Source organism: Schistocerca gregaria, chromosome 1, assembly GCF_023897955.1.
Source record: "Schistocerca gregaria isolate iqSchGreg1 chromosome 1, iqSchGreg1.2, whole genome shotgun sequence".
Lineage (NCBI taxonomy): Eukaryota > Metazoa > Arthropoda > Insecta > Orthoptera > Acrididae > Schistocerca > Schistocerca gregaria.
In genome coordinates, this window is record NC_064920.1 from 670,292,713 (window position 1) to 670,302,211 (window position 9,499).

At 42.1% G+C, this 9,499-nt stretch overlaps 1 pseudogene; it reads right to left on the reverse strand.

Moving 5' to 3' along the window:
- Positions 1-2,039: 2,039 nt before the first annotated feature.
- LOC126290571 (5S ribosomal RNA) lies at positions 2,040-2,157 on the reverse strand (annotated as a pseudogene).
- Between the last annotated feature and the right edge of the window lie 7,342 nt (positions 2,158-9,499).

Genomic DNA, 9,499 nt, shown 5'->3' on the forward strand with positions numbered 1-9,499 from the left:
AAAAAGGAGGTGTAATGAATGTAGATGACGTTGGTAGCATTGCTAAAAAACATTTGCTGGCAAAAGAAGGTCGATTCTATTTTTGTGTTAACAGATGGTGTTTTGTTTACTGTCAACCTAACCTCACTTGCCCGTTTCTGCACAGTACAATGTCTAACCATAGGTGTAAAAACTCTGCTGACAGTTTTTGTTATATTTGTGGTGAATTTGCGATTAAAAAGCACCAAAGAAACATTACAAACCTTGTACAAAAGGTTTCTCTATATAATTTAGATCTAAACTTGGTGATCAAGATAAATCTTGGGCGCCGCATAAGGTATGTTATATGTGTGTTGAAGACCTGAGAAAATGATCCAAAAAATACAAAAAGGAGAAAAGAGCCTTTAGATTTGCTGTTCCTATGATATGGGGGAAGCCAAAATATCATTCCGATGATTGCTACCGCCCGCCATCCGACCAGTAGGTCATGGTGTAGATTTGCCGGTTTCTGAACCATCAGATGGTTTAAATTCTATTCCAATACAAGTATTTTCTGATGTACAATCTGATTTAGATGACCGAGACGATGATGAATTCCACTGTAATACAGAAAGTCTAGAGGCCAAATTGTTTACTCAGATCGAGCTTAACGATTTGGTTAGCGATCTGGGCTTAACGAAAGAAAAAGCTGAAGTGCGTGGCTATAGATTAATGGCAGTAGGAACCGGCATATACATGTATAGAAAGAGAGAGAAGAATTTTTCCAAGTTTTTTCATCAAGGTGATTTACTGTACTGCTCAGACATTCTCGATCTGATGAATGAGTTTGGTATTAAATACAAAAAGGAACACTGGAGGCTGTTTATTGATTCATCCAAAACTAGTTTAAAGGCTGTTGTATTACACAATGGTTACGTATGCATCTACCGCTGTTGAACATTCTGTACATATGAAAGAAAGCTATGAAAACCTAGAGAAATAGTGCTAAATAAAATAGGCTATTCTGCTCATGGTTGGATGATATGTGGCATGCTCCTTGGCCAGCAACGTGGCTTTACCAAATTTCCTTGTTTCTCGTGTGAATTGGATAGTAGGGCTGGGGATCAACACTCATGCAGAAAGAAATGGCCTGTGAGGGAGTCTTTAAAACCTGGTGAGAAGAACATTCTACGCAAAAACCTTCTAGATCCAAAAACCTATTCGCAACACCTCTACATATAAAGTTAGGCCTAATGAACCAGTTTGTAAAGGCTTTGCCTAAAGATGGACCATGTTTTAAGTATTTCTGCCAAAAGTTTGCACACCTTTCAGAAGCTAAACTAAAAGAAGGGGTCTTTTTAGGACCTGACATCAGAAGATTAATGCTAACTTTGAATCCACAATGACCTTAAATGAGAAAAAAGCATTGGTATCATTCAAGCAAGTCGTTACAAAGTTCTTAGGACATAAAAAATACCCAGAATATGTTTCTGTCATAGCTACAATGTTAAAGAAATTTAAAACTTTAGGATGTTTAATGAGCCTGAAAGTTCACTTTTTGAACAGCCACTTTGATTACTTCCTGGACAATATGGGAGATATTAGGAGCAAGGAGAGCGTTTTCCACCAGGATATTAAAGTGATGGAAAAACGCTACCAAGGCCGCTGCAACACCAACATGATGGGGGACTACTGTTGGTCACTTCACCGAGAATTTCAAAAAGCAACTCATCGTAGAAAAAGGTACACAAGAAGCCTCAAAGAAAGAAGAGAAAGAAAACACAAACCAATTCCAGCTGACAAGTGAAACCTCTATTAACACGTATCATTGTTTTAAGTAGCTGACTGTAAATATAAACTATGCTTATGTTGCACAGAAGCACTCCGTCTTCAGGCCACAAGTGGCCAATCGGGACCATCCGCCAACCGTGTCACCCTCAGATGAGGATGCAGATAGGAAGGGCGTGTGGTCAGCACACCACTCACCCTGTGGTTATGATGGTTTTCTTTCCCCGGAGCCGCTAGTATTCAGTCGAGTAGCTCCTCAGTTGGCATCACGAGGCTGAGTGGATCCCAGAAAATGGCAACAGCACGTGGCAGTCTGGATGGTCACCCATCCAGGTGCCGGCTACGCCCGACAGCGCTTAACTCCGGTGATCTGACGAGAACCGGTGTATCCACTGCGGCAAGGCCGTTGCCTTATGTTGTACAAAACGTTTCATTATTTTCCCCGTTTACCGTATAGCATAGGACCTGTATACTATATCCTAAAACGCATATTGCTCGAAAACTATGGGTGATACAAAGAAACTATGACTAGATTTGGATTCAGCTAATAAAAATCTGTAAAGATCAGTTATCAAAGTAAGAAACGTTTTTAAAAAAATTTCGGTGGCCAATGTTATTCACTTGTCACCTCCCGCTTGGCAGTACCTCCCGGAGACCCGAATGGGGGAATATTTCGGAATTTTTTGCCAAAGGAGAGCTTTTCATGACACTTTTTTCAATCACAGGCCACATGTTCTGTGGATATACGATATGTGTCTATAATGTGGTGGTTTTCATTGCCTTCTACACTCTCATGCCGTTGATCATTGCTGATTCTTCCAGCTTTTGGGGCAGTTTCCCATCCCAATGACAAGACACTGCCTTGAGATTTAGTAGAATGCCCCTTAAACCACTGTAGCTTATTCTGACCTCTCAACGCGGACAATTATACTGCTGGAAGATATCATCGCCGTAGGGGAGACTTCATACATGAAGCTATGCAGGTGGTTCACAATGATTTTCACGCTCTCGTAGTTCGCTGCTGTCATGATGCCTTCGATTACCACACGTCCCGTAGAAGCCCATCTCAATGAATTCCATAGCATAACTCTGCCCTAACGGCCTGCTTTCGTGGAGCGGTGCATGTTTCGTGCAGCCATTCGCCTGGATGACGGCGTGTAAGGACCCAACCATGGAACTGGCGTAATAGAAAGTGCGATTCATTCGACACGTTTCTATTGATCAACAGTGAAAACTCAGTGACGCAGTGCCCCCTGCAATCATAACTGACGATGTCATGTGCAGCTCCATGTTCAACACTGGCATTTGAATGGCGTCCTCCGAAACACTTGTGCCTGCACCAGTATTGTGCTCTGCCGTCAGATCTGCCCCAGATCGCTGCCTATCCCGGACATCACAGTGTGATATTATCCGCCATCTACGTTTTGTCATGAGGCGTGGTCGTCCAACAACGTACAGCTCCTCATTATTTCACCATCCTACAACCACTTTCCGTAGGCGCTCACTACAGTAATGCTCCAACCGGCGACCAGCCTCGCCGTTTCAGAGATTCTCGTTTCCACCCGCAGCGCCACAACAACGCGAACTTTGTTAAAACCGTTTATGTCAGTGGATTTCCGCATTTACGGCCCGTATGTTCGCTACGATCAGTGTCCATTCGTTTCTCTTCCGCTTACGATTTTTCCTTAATGCATCACGTTTCCACAACACCGCCAGGAAGCGTTCAAGCTCACGGTGGGTAATGGTAATAAAATTTGGATCACCAGTGTGCGTACTTGTTGTACATAGAGGGCAGTGTAAATCATCTGATTTTAATGTATTCTATTTTAGGTTCTAGTTCTTTGCATCACAAATATTATAGGGGCTAGTCTTACAGCCAGTACTATAAATAGACAGCATTTTAAAGTTAGTAACTAATGTTTTTCATCAACTACTCAATAAACATTCATTGTATTGGTTACGTATGACGTAGCGGAATTTCTGGTATTTAATCACACTAAATTCTTGTTTTTCTAGCTCCTGCCCCGTGGATCCGTCTCCATACATCAACTTTGGGTTTAACTTTGTTTACTACATTGTTTATATATTATCTGTATGTTTCTAAAACCACCTAATGTACACGGTCCAGTCACATTTCTGTAATCACCGCCTACGTTCGAGGTCAACCTGCTGTAACGACTCGTAGACGACAGGTGGCAGCATTAGCAGTGGAGGCTTATAAAACAAGTCGATGGGGCCGGCCGTTGCGGCCGAGCGGTTCTAAGTGCTTCAGTCTGGAAACGCGTGACCGCTACGGTCGCAGGTTCGAATCCTGCCTCGGACATGGATTTGTGTGATGTCCTTCGGTTAGTTAGGTTTAAGTAGTTCTAAGTTCTACGGGACTGACGACGTCAGATGTTAAGTCCCATAGTGCTCAGAGCCATTTGAACATTTTGATGACGAGGGGTTGTGGACACAGTAATGAGGAAATGGAGCGATTGCGCTGATGGCCAGAAGTCCATTATCATAGGCTTTCGGGCCAAGAGTGCAAGCATTTCCGAAACGGCTAAGTCTGTAAATTGTTCGCGTGGCGCTGATCGTGGCAAAATGGCGCTCTCCGAAATCGGCTACGAGGCAACTGTGGTGTCCCACGGGCCATAGAGACAGGGATGAGCGACGGCTGCGGATATGTGTACGGGCGAATATACGTGCAGCTGTCGAGAAACTGGCCGCCCTTACGAATGAAGGAGATACCAGCAGTGCCTCCTCAACGATCGCCGCGCGAGCGTTGTTGCCTATGGGCTTCCGCAGCAGGCGCCTGGCTCGAACACCCACAGTGACTGCTGTTCAACGGCAACGAAGTCTGGAATTTGCCCGCCAGTACTGTAACTGCCTGGCGACTCAAACACCCTGAAACAAACGTCGGATTCCAGGCAGGAGGAGAATATGTTATGGCCTGGGAATGATGTGCATTTCTGGGTGATCTCGTCGTAATGAAAGGCGCAATGTATCAACACAGGTCCACATCTATCCTTCCGATCACGTCTACCCCTGCATGAAGTTCGTTTTTCTCCTGCCCCATGGCACAACCAGCAGGATAAAGAAGCAACATAGCTGGGCAGTGTACGTTCATGGCACGAAGGTCACCATGTCTATTTACCGTACTCCCACGGCCAACAAACTTTCCGGATTAAAACCAAATCGAAAATCTGTGGGAGCACTTCGAGCTGGTTGGCTGTTCGCGCCATGGATACTCTATCGAGGAACCTAGCGCAGCTGGCCAAGACACTGAGAATGGTCCAAAACCCTGTTGGTTCCTTCCAGAGCCTCATTAACTCTCTTCCTACTCGTCTCGTAGCTGTCGGCGCTCTATTAGGTGGCTATTCAGGCTTTTGACAGATATCACTGCAAGCCAACATAACAAAATCTCAATGTTTCTTATACTTGTTATACAACAGGACCTTTGCTCTTTGCTACTGCTCTCTTTAGCCTTTAAGACTTAGGTCATATCCTCGGCATGTTTCAGCCACAGAATTTATAAAATCCACTCACAGCATTGTACCTTCACTACAACAGGTACTTCATCCGAAGGGTGAGGAAGAACTAGAAAACTAATGATAGTGTGGTTAACGTTTTCCGTTGTTAATACGGATAACAGAGCTAACTCGCTGGTAACCAGAAACACTTTCACTATGAATAGTTTTTACGTATAATTGCAATTGTTATATGACATCTATTTTGTGAACAAAGAGAAGGGTCAATCAATTTCTACAAAAAAAGATTGAAAATAACGCTACCTGTGGAAAGCAAGCCTCCGAGTTCAAGTTATGGTGCGGCATATAGTTTTAATCTACCAGGAAGTTTCAACAATGCTTTTCTTTTAACATTTATTTTTTTGTTTAATTTATGAACATTAATACGACCAGATAGCTAGTAGTCAGCGCGGCGGTCTGTCACGCCAAGGAGCCCGGATTCGATTCCCGGCTGGGGCAGGAGATTTTCTCCGCTCAGTGACTGAGTGTTGTGATGTCCTCATTCTAATTTCATCAACATAGGTGGAAGATAACAGGAAACCACCACTAGAATCACTTCCCTAGACGCTCATGCGGTGGACCTATCTGACGAGGCTTACCCCATGACAAGACCTGCCGTAAGGCAGAAGACAAAATTATGTAATGAACGTTATTTATTCGTATAATCGCTAGTTTTTGTAGCAGGTTAGAGGATCTCTTTCCCCACTCTCTCCAATATCACAGAAGGAAGTGCAATATTTTGGAATATGTAGCTATCGAAGAGCTAGTTTCATATCTTTCGCATTGAAAGTATATTATTAATGCTAGTAGGATCTAGAAGCGATACTTCACTTAATTTAATAACAATAATTACATATGGAAACGTTTCCGGCACATACCTTCAAGTTAATGAATTTATAGCCTGTGAAGTAAATTAATGTCATAAGAACACAGTAAAACAGTTTTACTGCTCGACAAAACTCTTAAACATCTGGAATAACTCTTCCCACGGACTCTCTCAGGCCCTCTGGCAACAGGAAACAGTCTTAGCCGTTAAGCCCTACTCCTCTCTACAGTTTAAAATGTACGAATCGTTACGTCGAGCCTGAGTTAATTCGCGTGTAGGATTTTCAATTCGTCGCTCCACTAAATAAATTGCAACATCTTTTAACAAGAAACAAAATTTCCAACCATAAGTTGTTACTTCAGTAGTGATCTCAGTAATCAAAACTAGTCACTAAAGAAGCACTGTCAATTAAACAGACACTTCATAAGAAAGGAGGATGTATTTGTTGTGACTGACGCAAAACGTACGTAGCTTTTGGAGCGATATTATTCTTTTCATTAAGAGAACATAAACATCCTTTTTAGAAAGATAAAAGGCCTACAACATTTTCAAGCTATTCTACTCTGTTGTTGTTGTTGTGGTCTTCAGTCCTGAGACTGGTTTCATGCAGCTCTCCATGCTACTCAATCCTGTGCAAGCTTCTTCATCTCCCAGAACCCACTGCAAACCACATCCTTCTGAATCAGCTTATTTCAGTCATCTCTTGGTCTCCCTCTACTATTTTTACCCTCTACGCTTCCCTCCAATACTAAATTGGTGATCCCTTGATGCATCAGAACATGTCCTACCAACCGATCCCTTCTTCTAGTCAAGTTGTGCCACAAAATCCTCTTCTCCCCAGTTCTATTCAATACTTCCTCATTAGTTATGTGATCTACCCATCTAATCTTCAGCATTCTTCTGTAGCACCACATTTCCAAAGCTTCTATCCTCTTCTTGTCCAAACTACTAATCGTGCATGTTTCACTTCCATACATGGCTACACTCCATACAAATACTTTGAGAAATGACTTCCTGACACTTAAATATATACTCGATGTTAACAAATTTCTCTTCTTCAGAAACGCTTTCCTTGCCATTGCCAGTCTACATTTTATATCCTCTCTACTTCGACCATCATCAGTTATTTCGCTCCCCAAATAGCAAAACTCCTTTACTACTTTAAGTGTCTCATTTCTTAATCTAATTCCCTCAGCATCACCCGACTTAATTCGATTACATTCCATTATACTTCTTTTGTTTTTGTTGATGTTCATCTTATATCCTCCTTTCAAGACACTATCCATTCCGTTCAACTGCTCTTCCAAGTCCTTCGCTGTCTCTGATAGAATTCCAATGTCATCGGCGAACCTCAAAGTTTTTATTTCTTCTCCATGGATTTTAATACCTACTCCAAATTTTTCTTTTGTTTCCTTTACTGCTTGCTCAATATACAGATTGGATAACATCGGGGATATACTACAACCCTGTCTCACTCCCTCTCCAACCACTGCTTCCCTTTCATGTCCCTCGACAAGAGTCGACTGCCATCTGGTTTCAGTACAAATTGTAAATAGTCTTTCGCTCCCTATATTTTACCCATGCCACCTTCAGAATTTGAAAGAGAGTATTCCAGCCAACATTGTCAAAAGCTTTCTCTAAGTCTACAAATGCTAGAAACGTAGGTTTGCTCTTCCTTAATCTAGCTTCTAAGGTACGTCGTAAGGTCAGTATTGCCTCACGTGTTCCAACATTTCTACTAGTTTTTCCATTCGTCTGTAAAGAATTCGTGTTAGTATTTTGCAGCTGTGACTTATTAAACTGATAGTTTGGTAATTTTTACATCTATCAACACCTGCTTTCTTTGGGATTGGAATTATTATATTCTTCTTGAAGTCTGAGGGTATTTCACCTGTCTCATACATCTTGATCACCAGATGGTAGAATTTTGTCAGGACTGGCTCTCCCGAGGCTGTCAGTAGTTCGGCTCAGGTCTTTCAGTGCTCTGTCTACACGCAGTATCGAATCTCCCATTTCGTCTTCATCTACATCCTCTTCCATTTCCATAATATTGTCCTCAAGTACATCGCCCTTGTATAGACTGTATACTCCTTCCACCTTTCTGCTTTCCCTTCTTTGCTTAGAACTGGGTTTCAATCTGAGCTCTTGATGTTCATACAAGTGGTTCTCTAATCTCTATAGGTCTCTTTAATTTTCCTGTAGGCAGTGTCAATCTTACCCCTAGTGAGATAAGCCTCTAGATCCTTACATTTGTCCTCTAGCCATGCCTGCTTAGTCATTTTGCACTTCCTGTCGATCTCATTTTTGAGACGTCTGTATTCCTTTTTGCCTGCTTCATTTACTGCATTTTTATATTTTCTCCTTTCATCAATTAAATTCAATATTTCTTCAGTTACCCAAGGATTTCTACTAGCCCTCGTCTTTTTACCTACTTGATCCTCTGCTGCCTTCACTACTTCATCCCTCAAAGCTACCCATTCTTCTTCTACTGTATTTCTTTCCCCCATTCCTGTCAGTTGGTCCCTTATCCTCTCCCTGAAACTCTGTACAATCTCTGGTTCTTTTAGTTTATCCTGGTCCCATGTCCTTAAATTCCGACCTTTTTGCAGTTTCTTCAGTTTTAACCTACAGGTCATAACCAATAGATTGTGGTCAGAGTCCACATCTGCCCCTGGAAATGTCTTACAATTTAAAACCTGGTTCCTAAATCTCTGTCTTACCATTATGTATTCTATCTGATACCTTTTAGTATCTCCAGGCTTCTTCCATGTATACAGCCTTCTTTTATGATTCTTGAACCAAGTGTTAGCTATGATTAAGTTGTGCTCTGTGCAAAATTCTACCAGGCGGCTTCCTCTTTCATTTCTTTGCCCCAGTCCATATTCACCTACTACGTTTCCTTCTCTCCCTTTTCCTACTACTGAAATCCAGTCACCCATGACTATTAAATTTTCATCTCCCTTCACTATCTGAATAATGTCTTTTATTTGATCATACATTTCTTGAATTTCTTCGTCATCTGCAGAGCTAGTTGGCATATAAACTTGTACTACAGTAGTAGGTGTGGGCTTCGTATCTATCTTGGCCACAATAATGCGTTCACTATGCTGTTTGTAGTAGCTTACCCGCATTCCTATTTTCCTATTCATTATTAAACCTACTCCTGCATTACCCCTATTTGATTTTGTGTTTATAACCCTGTAGTCACCTGAGCAGGAGTCATGTTCCTCCTGCCACCGAACTTCACTAATTCCCACTATATCTAACTTTAACCTATCCATTTCCCTTTTTAAATTTTCTAACCTACCTGCCCGATTAAGGGATCTGACATTCCACGCTCCGATCCGTAGAACGCCAGTTTTCTTTCTCCTGATAAAGACATCCTCTTGTATAGTCCCCGCCCGGAGATCCGAAT